This window comes from Phasianus colchicus, chromosome Z (assembly GCF_987193195.1).
Source record: "Phasianus colchicus chromosome Z, bPhaCol1.hap1.1, whole genome shotgun sequence".
In the NCBI taxonomy this organism is placed as follows: Eukaryota; Metazoa; Chordata; class Aves; order Galliformes; family Phasianidae; genus Phasianus; species Phasianus colchicus.
This window is the reverse complement of record NC_143476.1, coordinates 11979088-11998355: the sequence shown is the minus strand read 5'-3', so window position 1 is coordinate 11998355 and position 19268 is coordinate 11979088. Positions and strand designations below refer to the sequence as shown.

At 48.2% G+C, this 19268-nt stretch overlaps 1 long non-coding RNA gene across 2 annotated transcripts in view; it reads right to left on the bottom strand.

Annotated features, from left to right (window-relative positions):
- Nucleotides 1–19268, bottom strand: part of LOC149912528 (uncharacterized) — a 158753-nt gene that overhangs the window by 16878 nt on the left and 122607 nt on the right. The window lies entirely within an intron of this gene.

Below are 19268 nucleotides of genomic sequence, written 5' to 3'. Positions count from 1 at the left end.
ACAGTTGTCCAGAGGATCTCGTCCAAGAATTCCTGGAACAGCCTGCAGCTGGCTCTCCTGAAGTTCAGGCTCCTGCCTTTGCTTCCTGCCAGGCCCGCATTCCTTGAGATCACCAACTCAAGGAGGGCATGGTCACTGCAGCCCTGACCGCCTCCTGTCGTAACCCCTGGTGTGCACCATGTCCAGCAATGCTTCCCTTCTGCTTGCTGTGCCCAATGCCTGCACCACAGAGTGATTCTCACTGCACTCCAGGAGTCTGTCAGATTGCTTGCAGCCAGCCATGCTGATTTCCCAGACTGACTGGAATCCCCCATCAGGATGAGAGTCAGTGAGTGCGATGCTTCTGCTGGCTGCAGTAAGCAGCTCCCACCAACAGGCTCTCTTTCCAGGCGGCTGTAGCAGACCCTCACCTCCAGAAGCCCTGCACTGCTGCACTTCCTAATTTTACCCACAAGTTCACAACCTGCTCATGGCTCTTCTTAGTTCTTTGCAGTCAACTTCTCATCATAGAGGGGAAATCCCTTGCCTTCCAGAATTCCATAGTATCAACTGTGTCTGCTTTATGTCAGGATTTTTTTTTCTTTCTTTTCTTTTCCCATTTTCTAGGTAGGAAAATGAATTTCTGAGCCAGGAGAAGCAGAAGTGAAACAGTCTTCCTGGCACTGCTCAGGTTGCAGGAGTTGCCAAGTGCTCCTCAGGTAACGTGTGCTGAAGAGCTGACCTTGGTGGCAGGGGCTGTGGCTGCATTTTGTGCCTGTCATGCGGGAATCCAAGAAAGCCTATTCAGAGCAGGAGCTGCAGAGCGAGATAAACATCACGAGAAGGTAAGGCTGAGAAGCAAGGACACCTCCAGAAAGAAGAGAAAAACTGAGTCAAGTGAGCTGCGTGACGGCCGTGTGATGCTGACCATGATTGGAGGAAGAGCGCATGGCTGGGAATGACTGATGGCTCTGGTTGGATGGGTGCCTGTGTGCACAGAGTTAAGGAGTGTTTGTGGGATGTTTTGCTGGCATCTAACGGCTGTAAGGGGAAGTCAAGAGAGAAAACTTGTGAATGCATAGAAGGGATGTTAAAATCTGGAACAGACTGTTTGGATCATTCACAGCTGAGTCCGTGCCAGATTGCCACACTGTCAGAACCTGGGGCCTAGGATTTTCCTTTAAGAGTGCCAACTGCTTATTTTAAATGATAAAAAGTAACATTGAAAAAATCTTCCCTCCTTGCATTAGAATAACGCATTGATATTTGATGTTTCTGTCTTTCCATTCCTTTAGCAGCCTGGGTGTTGATGCACCTGCATGCATCTGCTGCCCTCCCCTTCTGTTTTGTGTAAAAGAACAGTAAAATATGCAATCAGTGTGAGATCTTTCTGAAGTATTTTACTTTATTTGCCCCTAGGCTGCAATGGCTGGGAAATGGCAGTGTCACCCAGGAGCCCACACGGCGACCTGATGTCTCATTGTTGGGGTCTATTGGAAACCACCATGATGACAAAAGAATGCCTGGGATTCCTCCGGCCCAAATGCCAAACCTTGCACTTGGCTGTGCTGAACCTCATGAGGTTCAAGCAGGTCAGCTCCTGTTGGAAGCAGATGGTATCCCAGTGTGAATGAAGGTCAGTGCAGGAGCAGCTGCTGATGGGAGGAAGGAAGTCCATGCTGAAGAGCTCTGAAGCATCTGCAGGTATGGTTCTGGAGGAGGCAGCAGTGATGTCGGAGGGCTCCCCAGCAGGAAGCTGTCTCATCCAAATGCTTGCTGAGTGGTTGGAAGGGAGCTTTCTGCATGACAGCAGCACCATCTGCTTGCTTCAAATGCTGCAAAGACAAGGATTAGCACGAGTTCCAGTATCTACAGTATCATCACGAATCACGATAGGATTACAATGTGTCCTCATACAAACGCAGCCATTTCTCTCTGAGTCCAAAGGCTGTCCGGAAAGCATCTGTGAGGTCTCTCACACCAAACCACTGCTGTCCGTGTGGGATCTGACTCATTAGGGTATAGGGGTTAGGAACCACAGGCTGTCTTTTGAGAACGGGTTCAGTCATTTCCTTACATCTTGCACCAGCCGATACGTGCCGTCTGCCTTCCGTGCCGACAGGATTGGGGTGTTATAAGGCCACAGACAAGGTTCCAGAAGACCATCCTTAACCAGTGTCTGTGTTACAGCTTTTAGACCCACTCTCCCTTCTAAGGCTATGGGATATTGTTGCTGTTTCACAGCTCCACTCCCTCCTTGGGCAGTTATTTGTAAGGGAAAATTGTGAGTCCACCCCGATTTCCTTCCCCTGCCCACACCTTTGGATTCATTTCTTCTTCATCACAGCTGTTAACACATTCATTGACCCCTGATATCTGTTTCACAGACTTACAGCAGTAATACTCATTTAACTGTTAAATCTCTCCCCCATAAATCGGTCCCTGCTTCAGGCACAGAGAACAATTGCCCTGCAACTATTTTATCTTTCCATTTTAGTTCTGTGGTCTCCAAGAGTGGAGCTGTCACTTCTGATCCCTCAGCCCCAGTTATGCACAACAGCCACATCCAGATACACGCCTGGTACCTCTGAACTAGCTAATGCTGTAGGATGGAATGTTGTTTCTGCACTGGCTATCAAATGTGGGATTGCTCTGAAGCAGTACAGCACGATGTGTTTTGTAATTTGCCCTTAGAAATAGTTTGAAAAAGTAGAAAGACTTTATTAGTATTAGTATTAGTAAAAAGAAGTTATTTCATAACATATTTTAGAAATACAGTTGTTCAATCATGTGATCAATTCTCACTTACAGAACTGTAATAGTTACAAATTTTATGGGTTTAGTATTAAGGACCAGAAAGCATGTTGTAAGGCCATTCTGTTTGGATAGGAGAAGCTCAGCAAAAGAAAAACAGACTCCAAAGAAGCCAGGGCCTCCACACAAGGCCGAACTGACTCACTCTGTGGGCAGGTTGGGATGCAACAGGCAGGCATCAAGAGACTCCCCTCTGTCCTCCTTCCAAACTTCTCTCTCTTCAGGGATGAGCAGGTGTCCAGAAATAGTGGCCAAGTGTTGATAAGCAGCTGTCAGACGTTCAATAATTAGCAGTATACCTGCTGAGCTAGCAACAATTGGTGTTTAGCCAGTCACACACACACACACACAGAATGGCCCGGGTTGGAAGGGACCTCAAGGATCAGGAATCTCCAACCCCCTGCCACAGGCAGGACCACCAACATCTGTAGCACTGCATATATGCACACTGCTGGATAGAAACAGCAGTGTGGGAAAAAACTGTATGCTGTGGATGCAAAGGGTGAAACAGAATGGCTTAACAGCTGTCCCACAAGGAAAAGCAATCCCTTACCTGCTGTGACATGCTCATGGCAACACCAATGCAGAAGCTAGCAGCTGATGCCCACAAGGACAGCCAGCCTGGACTTATTTTCACTACATATCTTTGTCCTGATGTCCTTGTAGAACCTGGGACATTTCTCCATCTCAGCAGAAGAGGGCAAGAGGGGTAGAAAGCATGCACACTCTCCTCTATTTTTCTGGCACTCAAAGAGAAAGAGAAAATGAAAATCAGCTGTGTTTCCCTGCCCATGGCAAACACCAGCCTTTCCATCCTTATAGTCCTTCATGTCATCAGCACTAATTGAAACAACATCCCACTCACCTTTGCCATGTCTGGCAGAGGTTGCAGCTCTTTCTATTGCATCCCTCTAGCTTTCAAGTCAAGAGCTCCTGTGTCACACAAGGAAAAGCAATCTTTTACCTCCTGTGCCATGCTCATGGCAGCAGCAATGCAGATGCCAGCAGCTGATGCCCACAAGGACAGCCAGCCTGGACTTATTTTCATTACACATCTTTGTTCTGATGTCCTTCTAGAAGCTGGAACATTTCTCCATCTCAGCAGAAGAGGGCAGGAGGGGTCCAAGATAAGGGCACACTCTCCTCTTTTTCTGGCACACAAAGACAAAGAGAAGATGAAAACCAGATGTCTTTCCCTGCCCATGGCAAACACCAGAATTTCCATCCTTACAGTCCTTCCTGACATCAGCACTAATTGAAACAACATCCCACTCACCTTTGCCATGTCTGGCAGAGGTTGCAGCTCTTTCTATAGCATCCCTCTAGCTTTCAAGTCAAGAGCTCCTGTGTCACACAAGGAAAAGCAATCTTTTACCTGCTGTGCCATGCTCATGGCAGCAGCAATGCAGATGCCAGCAGCTGATGCCCACAAGGACAGCCAGCCTGGACTTATTTTCATTACACATCTTTGTTCTGATGTCCTTCTAGAAGCTGGAACATTTCTCCATCTCAGCAGAAGAGGGCAGGAGGGGTCCAAGATAAGGGCACACTCTCCTCTTTTTCTGGCACACAAAGACAAAGAGAAGATGAAAACCAGATGTCTTTCCCTGCCCATGGCAAACACCAGAATTTCCATCCTTACAGTCCTTCCTGACATCAGCACTAATTGAAACAACATCCCACTCACCTTTGCCATGTCTGGCAGAGGTTGCAGCTCTTTCTATAGCATCCCTCTAGCTTTCAAGTCAAGAGCTCCTGTGTCACACAAGGAAAAGCAATCTTTTACCTGCTGTGCCATGCTCATGGCAGCAGCAATGCAGATGCCAGCAGCTGATGCCCACAAGGACAGCCAGCCTGGACTTGTTTTCATTACATATCCTTGTCCTGATGTCCTTCTAGAAGCTGGGACATTTCTCCCTCTGAGCAGCAGAGGGCAGGAGGGGTCCAGGGTGAGGGCACACTCTGCTCTTTATATGGCACTCAAAGAGAAAGAGAAAATGAAAACCAGCTCTGTTTCCCTGCCCATGGCAAACACCAGCCTTTCCATCCTTACAGTCCTTCCTGCAATCATCAGCAATGGAAACAACATCCCACTCACCTTTGCCATGTCTGGCAGAGGTTGCAGCTCTTTCTATTGCATCCCTCTAGCTGTCAAGTCAAGAGCTCCTGTGTCACACAAGGAAAAGCAATCTTTTACCTGCTGTGCCATGCTCATGGCAGCAGCAATGCAGATGCCAGCAGCTGATGCCCACAAGGACAGCCAGCCTGGACTTATTTTCATTACATATCCTTGTCCTGATGTCCTTCTACAAGCTGGAACATTTCTCCATCTCAGCAGAAGAGGGCAGGAGGGGTCCAAGGTGAGGACACACTCTGCTCTTTATCTGGCACTCAAAGAGAAAGAGAAAATGAAAACCAGCTGTGTTTCCCTGCCCATGGCAAACACCAGCCTTTCCATCCTTCCAGTCCTTCCTGACATCAGCACTAATTGAAACAACATCCCACTCACCTTTGCCATGTCTGGCAGAGGTTGCAGCTCTTTCTATTGCATCCCTCTAGCTTTCAAGTCAAGAGCTCCTGTGTCACACAAGGAAACGCAATCTTTTACCTGCTGTGCCATGCTCATGGCTGCAGACGTCCAGATGCCAGCAGCTGATGCCCACAAGGACAGCCAGCCTGGACTTATTTTCATTACATATCTTTGTCCTGATGTCCTTCTAGAAGCTGGAACATTTCTCCATCTCAGCAGAAGAGGGCAGGAGAGTTCCAAGGTGAGGGCACACTCTCCTCTTTTTCTGGCACACAAAGACAAAGAGAAGATGAAAACAAGATGTGTTTCCCAGCCCATGGCAAACACCAGCCTTTCCATCCTTACAGTCCTTCCTGACATCAGCAGCAACTGAAACAACATCCCACTCACCTTTGCCATCTCTGGCAGAGGTTGCAGCTCTTTCTATTGCATCCCTCTAGCTTTCAAGTCAAGAGCTCCTGTGTCACACAAGGAAAAGCAATCTTTTACCTGCTGTGCCATGCTCATGGCAGCAGCAATGCAGATGCCAGCAGCTGATGCCCACAAGGACAGCCAGCCTGGACTTATTTTCATTACATATCCTTGTCCTGATGTCCTTCTACAAGCTGGAACATTTCTCCATCTCAGCAGAAGAGGGCAGGATGGGTCCAAGGTGAGGGCACACTCTGCTCTTTATCTGGCACTCAAAGAGAAAGAGAAAATGAAAACCAGATGTGTTTCCCTCCCCATGGCAAACACCAGACTTTCCATCTTTACAGTCCTTCCTGACATCAGCACTAATTGAAACAACATCCCACTCACCTTTGCCATGTCTGGCAGAGGTTGCAGCTCTTTCTATTGCATCCCTCTAGCTTTCAAGTCAAGAGCTCCTATGTCACACAAGGAAAAGCAATCTTTTACCTGCTGTGCCATGCTCATGGCAGCAGCAATGCAGATGCCAGCAGCTGATGCCCACAAGGACAGCCAGCCTGGACTTATTTTCATTACATATCCTTGTCCTGATGTCCTTCTACAAGCTGGAACATTTCTCCATCTCAGCAGAAGAGGGCAGGAGGGGTCCAAGGTGAGGGCACACTCTGCTCTTTTTCTGGCACACAAAGAGAAAGAGAAAATGAAAACCAGCTGTGTTTCCCTGCCCATGGCAAACACCAGACTTTCCATCCTTCCAGTCCTTCCTGACATCATCACTAATTGAAACAACATCCCACTCACCTTTGCCATCTCTGGCAGAGGTTGCAGCTCTTTCTATTGCATCCCTCTAGCTTTCAAGTCAAGAGCTCCTGTGTCACACAAGGAAAAGCAATCTTTTACCTGCTGTGCCATGCTCATGGCAGCAGCAATGCAGATGCCAGCAGCTGATGCCCACAAGGACAGCCAGCCTGGACTTATTTTCATTACATATCCTTATCCTGATGTCCTTCTACAAGCTGGAATATCTCTCTCTCTGCGCAGCAGAGGGCAGGATGGGTCCAAGGCGAGGGCACACTCTGCTCTTTATCTGGCACACAAAGAGAAAGAGAAAATGAAAACCAGATGTGTTTCCCTGCCCATGGCAAACACCAGCCTTTCCATCCTTACAGTCCTTCCTGACATCAGCACTAACTCAAACAACATCCCACTCACCTTTGCCATGTCTGGCAGAGGTTGCAGCACTTTCTATTGCATCCCTCTAGCTTTCAAGTCAAGAGCTCCTATGTCACACAAGGAAAAGCAATCTTTTACCTGCAGTGCCATGCTCATGGCAGCAGCAATGCAGATGCCAGCAGCTGATGCCCACAAGGACAGCCAGCCTGGACTTATTTTCATTACATATCTTTGTCCTGATGTCCTTCTAGAAGCTGGGACATTTCTCACTCTGAGCAGCAGAGGGCAGGAGAGTTAGAAGTTGCAGGCACACTCTCCTCTTTTTCTGCCACACAAAGAGAAAATGAAAACCAGATGTGTTTCCCTGCCCATTGCAAACACCAGACTTTGCATCCTTACAGTCCTCCTGACATCAACAGCAACTGAAACAACATCCCACTCACCTTTGCCATGTCTGGCAGAGGTTGCAGCTCTTTCTATTGCATCCCTCTAGCTTTCAAGTCAAGAGCTCCTGTGTCACACAAGGAAAAGCAATCTTTTACCTCCTGTGCCATGCTCATGGCAGCAGCAATGCAGATGCCAGCAGCTGATGCCCACAAGGACAGCCAGCCTGGACTTATTTTCATTACATATCCTTGTCCTGATGTCCTTCTACAAGCTGGAACATTTCTCCATCTCAGCAGAAGAGGGCAGGAGAGTTCCAAGGTGAGGGCACACTATCCTCTTTTTCTGGCACACAAAGACAAAGAGAAGATGAAAACCAGATGTGTTTCCCTGCCCATGGCAAACACCAGCCTTTCCATCCTTACAGTCCTTCCTGACATCAGCACTCATTGAAACAACATCCCACTCACCTTTGCCATGTCTGCCAGAGGTTGCAGCTCTTTCTATTGCATCCCTCTAGCTTTCAAGTCAAGAGCTCCTGTGTCACACAAGGAAAAGCAATCTTTTACCTCCTGTGCCATGCTCATGGCAGCAGCAATGCAGATGCCAGCAGCTGATGCCCACAAGGACAGCCAGCCTGGACTTATTTTCATTACATATCTTTGTCCTGATGTCCTTTTCGAAGATTGGACATTTCACCCTCTGAGCAGCAGAGGGCAGGATGGGACCAAGGTGAGGGCACACTCTGCTCTTTATCTGGCACTCAAAGAGAAAGAGAAAATGAAAACCAGATGTATTTCCCTGCCCATGGCAAACACCAGCCTTTCCATCCTTACAGTCCTTCCTGACATCAGCACTAATTGAAACAACATCCCACTCACCTTTGCCATGTCTGGCAGAGGTTGCAGCTCTTTCTATTGCATTCCTCTAGCTTTCAAGTCAAGAGCTCCTGTGACACAAGGAAAAGCAATCTTTTACTAGCTTTGCCATGCTCATGGCAGCAGCAATGCAGATGCCAGCAGCTGATGCCCACAAGGACAGCCAGCCTGGACTTATTTTCATTACATATCTTTGTCCTGATGTCCTTCTAGAAGCTGGGACATTTCTCACTCTGAGCAGCAGAGGGCAGGATGGGTCCAAGGTGAGGGCACACTCTGCTCTTTAACTGGCACTCAAAGAGAAAGAGAAAATGAAAACCTGATGTGTTTCCCTGCCCATGGCAAACACCAGCCTTTCCATCCTTACAGTCCTTCCTGACATCAGCACTAATTGAAACAACATCCCACTCAGCTTTGCCATGTCTGGCAGAGGTTGCAGCTCTTTCTATTGCATCCCTCTAGCTGTCAAGTCAAGAGCTCCTGTGTCACACAAGGAAAAGAAATCCCTTACCTGCTGTGCCATGCTCATGGCAGCAGCAATGCAGATGCCAGCAGCTGATGCCCACAAGGACAGCCAGCCTGGACTTATTTTCATTACTCATCTTTGTACTGATGTCCTTCTAGAAGCTGGAACATTTCTCCATCTTAGCAGAAGAGGGCAGGAGGGGTCCAAGGTGAGGGCACACTCTGCTCTTTATCTGGCACTCGAAGTTAAAGAGAAAATGAAAACCAGCTGTGTTTCCCTGCCCATGGCAAACACCAGCCTTTCCATCCTTCCAGTCCTTCCTGACATCAGCACTAATTGAAACAATATCCCACTCACCTTTGCCATGTCTGGCAGAGGTTGCAGCTCTTTCTATTGCATCCCTCTAGCTTTCAAGTCAAGAGCTCCTGTGTCACACAAGGAAACGCAATCTTTTACCTGCTGTGCCATGCTCATGGCTGCAGACGTCCAGATGCCAGCAGCTGATGCCCACAAGAACAGCCAGCCTGGACTTATTTTTATTACATATCTTTGTCCTGATGTCCTTCTAGAAGCTGGGACATTTCTCCATCTCAGCAGAAGAGGGCAGGAGAGTTCCAAGGTGAGGGCACACTCTCCTCTTTTTCTGGCACACAAAGAGTAAATGAAAACCAGATGTCTTTCCCTGCCCATGGCAAACACCAGCCTTTCCATCCTTACAGTCCTTCCTGACATCAGCACTAATTGAAACAACATCCCACTCACCTTTGCCATGTCTGGCAGAGTTTGCAGCTCTTTCTATTGCATCCCTCTAGCTTTCAAGTCAAGAGCTCCTGTGTCACACAAGGAAAAGCAATCTTTTACCTCCTGTGCCATGCTCATGGCAGCAGCAATGCAGATGCCAGCAGCTGATGCTCACAAGGACAGCCAGCCTGGACTTATTTTCATTACATATCCTTGTCCTGATGTCCTTCTACAAGCTGGGACATTTCTCACTCTGAGCAGCAGTGGGCAGGATGGGTCCAAGGTGAGGGCACACTCTGCTCTTTATCTGGCACTCAAAGAGAAAGAGAAAATGAAAACCAGATGTGTTTCCCTCCCCATGGCAAACACCAGACTTTCCATCTTTACAGTCCTTCCTGACATCAGCACTAATTGAAACAACATCCCACTCACCTTTGCCATGTCTGGCAGAGGTTGCAGCTCTTTCTATTGCATCCCTCTAGCTGTCAAGTCAAGAGCTCCTATGTCACACAAGGAAAAGCAATCTTTTACCTGCTGTGCCATGCTCATGGCAGCAGCAATGCAGATGCCAGCAGCTGATGCCCACAAGGACAGCCAGCCTGGACTTATTTTCATTACATATCCTTATCCTGATGTCCTTCTACAAGCTGGAATATTTCTCCCTCTGAGCAGCAGAGGGCAGGATGGGTCCAAGGCGAGGGCACACTCTGCTCCTTATCTGGCACACAAAGAGAAAGAGAAAATGAAAACCAGATGTGTTTCCCTGCCCATGGCAAACACCAGCCTTTCCATCCTTACAGTCCTTCCTGACATCAGCACTAACTGAAACAACATCCCACTCACCTTTGCCATGTCTGGCAGAGGTTGCAGCTCTTTCTATTGCATCCCTCTAGCTTTCAAGTCAAGAGCTCCTATGTAACACAAGGAAAAGCAATCTTTTACCTGCTGTGCCATGCTCATGGCAGCAGCAATGCAGATGCCAGCAGCTGATGCCCACAAGGACAGCCAGCCTGGACTTATTTTCATTTCATATCCTTGTCCTGATGTCCTTCTACAAGCTGGAACATTTCTCCATCTCAGCAGAAGAGGGCAGGAGAGTTCCAAGGTGAGGGCACACTCTCCTCTTTTTCTGGCACACAAAGACAAAGAGAAAATGAAAACAAGATGTGTTTCCCAGCCCTTGGCAAACACCAGCCTTTCCATCCTTACAGTCCTTCCTGACATCAGCAGCAACTGAAACAACATCCCACTCACCTTTGCCATGTCTGGCAGAGGTTGCAGCTCTTTCTATTGCATCCCTCTAGCTTTCAAGTCAAGAGCTCCTGTGTCACACAAGGAAAAGCAATCTTTTACCTGCTGTGCCATGCTCATGGCAGCAGCAATGCAGATGCCAGCAGCTGATGCCCACAAGGACAGCCAGCCTGGACTTATTTTCATTACATATCTTTGTCCTGATTTTCTTCTAGAAGCTTGGACATTTCTCCCTCTGAGCAGCAGAGAGCAGGATGCGTCCAAGGTGAGGGCACACTCTGCTCTTTATCTGGCACTCAAAGAGAAAGAGAAAATGACAACCAGATGTGTTTCCCTGCCCATGGCAAACACCAGCCTTTCCATCCTTACAGTCCTTCCTGACATCAGCAGCAACTGAAACAACATCCCACTCACCTTTGCCATTACTGGCAGAGGTTGCAGCTCTTTCTATTGCATCCCTCTAGCTTTCAAGTGAAGAGTTCCTGTGTCACACAAGGAAAAGCAATCTTTTACCTGCTGTGCCATGCTCATGGCAGCAGCAATGCAGATGCCAGCAGCTGATGCCCACAAGGACAGCCAGCCTGGACTTATTTTTATTACATATCTTTGTCCTGATGTCCTTCTAGAAGCTTGGACATTTCTCCCTCTGAGCAGCAGAGAGCTGGATGGGTCCAAGGTGAGGGCACACTCTGCTCTTTATCCGGCACTCAAAGAGAAATAGAAAATGAAAATAAGATGTGTTTCCCAGCCCATGGCAAACACCAGACTTTCCATCCTTACAGTCTTCCTGACTTCAGCAATAATTGAAACAACATCCCACTCACCTTTGCCACGTCTGGCAGAGGTTGCAGCTCTTTCTACTGCATCCCTCTAGCTTTCAAGACAAGAGCTCCTGTGTCACACAAGGAAAAGCAATCTTTTACCTGCTGTGCCATGCTCATGGCAGCAGCAATGCAGATGCCAGCAGCTGATGCCCACAAGGACAGCCAGCCTGGACTTATTTTCATTACATATCTTTGTCCTGATGTCCTTCTAGAAGCTGGAACATTTCTCCATCTCAGCAGAAGAGGGCAGGAGGGGTCCAAGGTGAGGGCCCACTCTCCTCTTTATCTGGCACTCAAAGAGAAAGAGAAAATGAAAACAAGATGCGTTTCCCAGCCCATGACAAACACCAGCCTTTCCATCCTTACAGTCCTTCCTGACATCAGCACTAACTGAAACAACATCCTACTCACCTTTGCCATGTCTGGCAGAGGTTGCAGCTCTTTCTATTGCATCCCTCTAGCTTTCAATCATGAGCTCCTGTGTCACTCAAGGAAAAGCAATCTTTTACCTGCTGTGCCATGCTCATGGCAGCAGAAGTCCAGATGCCAGCAGCTGATGCCCACAAGGACAGCCAGCCTGGACTTATTTTCATTACTCATCTTTGTACTGATGTCCTTCTAGAAGCTGGAACATTTCTCCATCTCAGCAGAAGAGGGCAGGAGGGGTCCAAGGTGAGGGCACACTCTGCTCTTTATCTGGCACTCAAAGAGAAAGAGAAAATGAAAACCAGATGTGTTTCCCAGCCCATGGCAAACACCAGCCTTTCCATCCTTACAGTCTTCCTGACTTCAGCACTAATTGAAACAACATCCCACTCACCTTTGCCATGTCTGGCAGAGGTTGCAGCTCTTTCTATTGCATCCCTCTAGCTTTCAAGTCAAGAGCTCCTGTGTCACACAAGGAAAAGCAATCTTTTACCTGCTTTGCCATGCTCATGGCAGCAGCAATGCAGATGCCAGCAGCTGATGCCCACAAGGAAAGCCAGCCTGGACTTATTTTCATTACATATCTTTGTCCTGATGTCCTTTCCGAAGCTTGGACATTTCACCCTCTGAGCAGCAGAGGGCAGGATGGGTCCAAGGTGAGGGCACACTCTGCTCTTTATCTGGCACTCAAAGAGAAAGAGAAAATGAAAACCAGATGTATTTCCCTGCCCATGACAAACACCAGCCTTTCCATCCTTACAGTCCTTCCTGACATCAGCACTAATTGAAACAACATCCCACTCACCTTTGCCATGTCTGGCAGAGGTTGCAGCTCTTTCTATTGCATCCCTCTAGCTTTCAAGTCAAGAGCTCCTGTGACACAAGGAAAAGCAATCTTTTACCTGCTTTGCCATGCTCATGGCAGCAGCAATGCAGATGCCAGCAGCTGATGCCCACAAGGAAAGCCAGCCTGGACTTATTTACATTATATATCCTTGTCCTGATGTCCTTCTAGAAGCTGGAACATTTCTCCACCTCAGCAGAAGAGGGCAGGAGGGGTCAAAGGTGAGGGCACACTCTGCTCTTTATCTGGCACGCAAAGAGAAAGAGAAAATGAAAACCAGATGTGTTTCCCTCCCCATGGCAAACACCAGCCTTTCCATCCTTACTGTCCTCCTAACATCAGCACTAATTGAAACAACATCCCACTCACCCTTGCCATGTCTGGCAGAGGTTGCAGCTCTTTCTATTGCATCCCTCTAGCTTTCAAGTCAAGAGCTCCTGTGTCACTCAAAGAAAAGCAATCTTTTACCTGCTGTGCAATGCTCATGGCAGCAGCAATGCAGATGCCAGCAGCTGATGCCCACAAGGACAGCCAGCCTGGACTTATTTACATTATATATCCTTGTCCTGATGTCCTTCTAGAAGCTGGAACATTTCTCCACCTCATCAGAAGAGGGCAGGAGGGGTCCAAGGTGAGGGCACACTCTGCTCTTTATCTGGCACTCAAAGAGAAAGAGAAAATGAAAACCAGATGTGCTTCCCAGCCCATGGCAAATACCAGCCTTTCCATCCTTACAATCTTCCTGACTTCAGCAATAATTGAAACAACATCCCACTCACCTTTGCCTAATCTGGAAGGGAGGTGATGCTCTTTCTATTATCCCCCTCTGGCTTTGAATTCACCAGTGCTTGTGTCACACAAGGAAATGCAACATTCCTGCTGTTCTGCCATTCCCATAGCAACAACTATGCAGATGCGAGCAGCTGATGCCCACAAGGACAGCCAACCTGGACTTATTTTCATTACATATCTTTGTCCTGAAGTCCTTCTAGAAGGTTGAACACTTCTCCATCTCTGCTGCAATGGTCAAAAAGGGTCCAAGTTTAGGGCACTCTCTCCTCATGGCCTCTTCCACTCAAAGACAAAGGGAACATGAAAACCAGAAGTGTTTCTTTTCCCATGCAGACACTAGCCTTTCCATCCTGACAGTCCTTCCTACAATCACCTGGAATTGAAACAACATCCCCCACATCTCTTTTTTGAACTTATTCATGCATGAATAATAATAATGAGAATTTTTCTGTAAATCTTATTTCTGCATGGAAACGATCTGATAACCAGAGCTTTTTTCTCTAAAACAATCCAGCGAATTTGCATTGCTTATCTATGTACGCAAAATGTTTTTGCCATTCATCTCAAATATCAATACATCTGGCAAAATAAGATAGAAAAAGTATTTACAGACATTTTTGGACATTGATTACTTCTGGTCAAGTGGGAAAGAATCCCTAAGCTGCAATCATGAAATTCTTTTATCACTTTCTCTGATTTAGCCGGTGTTACTAAAAGGGAAATAAGACACAGGCTTTTGATAGCAGCTGCCAATTTAAGAATGATAATACGGTTTATTTTTCTTGGCTAAGATCAAAGTCCCGCATTTCAGGATTATCTCCAGCTCATCAAGTATAATTAACAGTTTTGGATAGCCACATTATTGTATAGCAATATTGTCTTCCTGCAAGGAATTTCATTGTTTTACACGTGCCACAGGTTGTTAATAGATTGCCTAATCACCATTTATTTTTTTTATTGGCTTATGATGACCACAGAAAATTATACAGCAGCACCATAAAAACTTTAAATCCTATCCCATGTATCTGCACTCATACGAAAATAATATTGGAAAGCATTGGTGAAACTAAGATTACAAAATAAAGCAGAGGACAATTTCAGTGAAAGCCTGCAGGTTTTACAGCTCTGCCCATTTCAAACCCCTGAAGACATCCACGGGTTTCCTGCTGTGGGACACAGGCACTCACCTGCAGCTCAGCACTGCCTGCTCATGCCTGCGCACACCTTCAGGCTGGAACCAAGGAAATCCTCAGCAAAGACATCAGTACACTTTTGTTATGATGACTTTCATAAAGAAGCATCAAATATTTCTTCACGAGAAATACTGCAAGTCCCTTTGACACTAGCCCTTATTTTAAATGTTTAGATTTGTGCTTCATTCAGGCGTGCTGTCACTCCCCAAAAGATTTTTATTCTTTTTCATTCTGAGGAACACAGTGATTTCTGCCTTGTTTACTGACTGTAGGCACAGCAATACTCCTGCACCTTCAGGGAAACAGCAAATCCATCTCTTTCACACCCTACTTCTATCAAGCTCATTCACCTTACAAGGTATTTATTGCAAGCAGCTCTTCCAAAAATGGAGATTAACAGAACCTGCAACCCAGGACACCTCAGTAAGCCAGTACTTTTCATCTCCTGAAGGTGTAGGTAGACACAGAGCTGGAACATCTTTCCCAGAGCTGTGTGATGCTATCTCATCTATGTTCCTTTACTGTGCACTCAGCTTCACTTCTTATCTAACCTGGTTGCATCCCAGGATTTCTGGTGCCAAAAATAAACTGACAGCTTTCATCACTAGTTAAAAGGTAACTGCAATAGGAAAAGCAATTTTTCTGATTTCTCTGTTGATCACAGAATCACAGAATCACAGAATCACTAAGGTTGGAAAAGACCTATAAGATCATCCAGTCCAACCATCCACCTGTCACCAATGGTTCTCATTAAACCATATCCCTCAACACAACATCCAAACGTTCTTTGAACACCTCCAGGGTCGGTGACTCCACCACCTCCCTGGGCAGCCCATTCCAGTGCCTGACCACCCTTTCAGAGAAGTAGTATTTCCTAATATCCAGCCTGAATCTTCCCTGGCGAAGCTTGAAACCATTCCCTCTAGTCCTATCACCAGTTACACGAGAGAAGAGGCCGACCCCCAGCTCGTTACAACCTCCCTTCAGGTAGTTATAGAGAGCAATAAGGTCTCCCCTGAGCCTCCTCTTCTCCAGACTGAACAATCCCAGCTCCCTCAGCCGCTCCTCATAAGGCCTGTGCTCCAGACCCCTCACCAGCTTTGTTGCCCTTCTTTGAACACGCTCCAGGGCCTCAATGTCTTTCTTGCAGTGAGGGGCCCAGAACTGGACACAGTACTCAAGGTGCGGCCTCACCAGAGCTGAGTACAGGGGAACAATTACTTCCCTACTCCTGCTGGTCACACTGCTTCTGATACAAGCCAGAATGCCATTGGCCTTCTTGGCCACCCGGGCACACTGCTGGCTCATGTTTAGCCGAGCGTCAACCAACACCCCCAGGTCCATTTCCTCTACACAGTCTTCAAGCCATTCCACCCCAAGCCTGTAGCGTTGCTTGGGGTTGCTGTGGCCAAAGTGTAGAACCCGGCATTTGGTCTTATTAAACCTCATCCCATTGGCTTCAGCCCAGCTCTCCAGCCTGTCCAGATCTCTCTGTAGGGCCTCGCTACCCCCAGGCAGATCGACACTTCCAGCCAACTTGGTGTCATCTGCAAACTTACTGAGGGTGCACTCAATGCCCTCATCCAGGTCATCAATAAAAATATTGAAAAGGACAGGCCCCAGCACCGACCCCTGGGGAACACCACTCGTGACCGGTCGCCAGCTGGATTTAGCTCCATTGACCACCACTCTCTGGGCTCGACCCTCCAGCCAGTTCCTTACCCAGCCAAGAGTGTACCTGTCCAAGCCACGGGCTGCCAGCTTCTGCAGGAGAATACTGTGGGAGACAGTGTCAAAGGCCTTGCTGAAGTCTAGGTAGACTACATCAACAGCCTTTCCCTCATCCACCAGGCGGGTCACTAGATCATAGAAGGAGATCAGGTTGGTCAAGCAGGACCTACCCTTCGTGAACCCATGCTGGCTAGACCTGATGCTCCAGTTGTCCCGCACTTGCCGCGTGATCTCCCTCAAGACAATCTGCTCCATAACCTTCCCTGGCACCGAGGTCAGGCTAACAGGCCTGTAGTTCCCCGGGTCCTCCTTACAGCCCTTCTTGTAGATGGGAGTCACATTGGCAAGCCTCCAGTCTTCTGGTACCTCACCAGTCAACAAGGAGCGCTGATAGATGATGGAAAGCGGCTCGGCTATCACCTCCGCCAGTTCCCTCAGCACTCTCGGGTGAATCTCATCCGGCCCCATGGACTTGTGACAGTCCAGTTGGAGTAGAAGGTCTCTGACCGTTTCCTTCTGAATCATGGGTGGTTTAGTCTGGTCTCCAGCCGAGACCACCTGGTCGAAAAGTGGAATATCCTGAGGATAACTGGTCTGACCTTTAAAGACAGACGTAAAGAAGGCATTCAGGACCTCTGCCTTTTCTTTATCCTCAGTAGTCACATTCCCGGCTTCATCCAGTAAAGAATGGAGATTCTCCATTCTCCATCAAAGATGCTTCATGCAAGCCTGATGCGGTAGAAACAATATCAGCTCTAGAATGACAGTCATTAGAGCAGAATCCTTTCACTGATGAAATCCCACAGTCCTGATTCATACAACACTGACACTGGAGGACACAGTAGTTTAGATGAGAGCGCATTAAAAATGACTAAGTTAAGGTCTCAGCAAAGAGTGACAAGTATGAAAAAAAGAAGTTGCAGAAACTGCTTCAGTTTGGCACTCTGGCATAAAGTATGACAACACACAACCTGCCTGTGCAGTTCCAGAAGCAGAAGAAAGCCGTCAACCAAGACTTGTTCTCATCTGCTCTGAAAGTCCACTGGGACAAGGCCACTTTTCTCTGACGTGCTTCCAGAAGTATCACTTCTGAGCACTGTGCCAGGGAGTTACAAGATACTGTTTGTGTGTACAGAGGAGAAAAAGACGTCTGTCTGGAAACAGACTTGGTGAAGGAGAAGCAGCATTTTCCAGAGTACTTCAGAAAGAACTGAGCACTGCCCCAAGAGCTTCAGAGCGGCAGGCTGTCACAGTGTGCCAACCAGCTCAGCTGTGAGTTGGCACTGAAGCTGCACCACAGGGAGAACAAAGCCCCCTGTGCACCCTTGGAGAGCCAAGGGTTGGAGATTCATGAACCTTGAGCTCCTTTCCAACCCGGGCCATGCTGTGATTCTGGGATTCTCACCTTTGCCTCATCTGGCAGAGGGAGGCAGCTCTTTCTCTTGTCTCCCTATGGCTGTCAGGTCACCAGGGCCAGTGTCACACAGGGAACTGCAAACACTGTGTGTGCTGTGCCCTGCCCATGGCAGCACAGAGGCAGCTGCCAGCAGCTGATGCCCACAAGGACAGCCAGCCTGGACTTCCTTTGATTCCTTCCCTTTGGATCAGCGTCCTTCAGGAAGGCGGAACATCTCTCCAGCTGAGCAGCAGAGGACAGCAGGGCTTCGTTGTCTGGGCATGTTCTCTTCTGGCCCTCTGGCCCTCACAGACACAGGAGGAGGACACAGAGGCTGCTGTAACACAGCCAGCCCTGCCTCTCAGGTCAGCTCTCAGGCCATCCTCTCTCCCCTCAGCAGCAGCTCACTGTTCTGCACTCCTCTGGCCTGGGCTGGCAGAGGTGTGCAGCAGTTCTGCTGATCTCCCAGTGCTGGCCATGTCTGCAGTGCCTGTGTGAAAGACACAGGAAGCTGCCAGCATTGCACTGCTCTGCTGTGCCCCTGCCATCACCGAGTTTGCTGTCAGCAGCTGCTGCTACACGTCCATTCAGGCACAGGCCTTTCCTTCCTGGCCCTCTTTCCCCCCTCTCTCCTCTGCTCTCTCTCGTGCTCCCCTTTGGCCTGGGCTGGCTGAGCAGTGCAGGCCTTGTTGTTGCTCCCTGGGCCAACTACGTCACGGTTCCCCGTGACTCTGCCAGCTGCTCTGACACAGCGACTGCGTCCTCAGTGTGGATTCCAGAATGCGACAGACGTCCAGAGAAGACTTCCAGGGCTGATTGGAACATGCTGCCATCAAGAACTGCCATGGCTCAGGCCCCCTGGGAATCTGCTCACAGCGAAAGCTGCTGTCACTCTGTGTGGGCACAGCCTTGTCTGTGTAGGCCTGCTCACACTGCAGCCCCTGTCTGCACCAGAACCGTGCCGATCCACCTTCTCTTGGCCTCCTTGCCTGCATGGAAAAGGGCAGCTTGGGCTGAAGTCCCTCAACTTGCAGATGGCCGAGTGAAGTCTCTGAGCCCTGGTGACCCACGCAGCTCTTCAGCCTGCTGACCTGCTCTGCTGGGGCTGTCTTAAAAGGCAGAGGGCACGTTATCCTAATGTCCCCACATCCATCCCTCTTAGCATACTGTAGGCCAGTTCCTAAAAGGACACCTGCACAATCTCTCTGAATGTTAATCAACATGTAGTTAGTTTTCAGTGGTGATTAGCTATGTGTTTAGTCAGAGGTGCAATGGTTCTAATGGTGAGAGAAAGACATTCCCAGTTGTCATCAGGTGGAACACACTTCAGACTGGAATCCTCAAGCAGACTGCAGTCAAGCTTTCTTAATTACTCGTTGTTGTTATCAATTCAGACGCATCTCTTAATTCCTGCCTGAATGAACATTCTGTAATA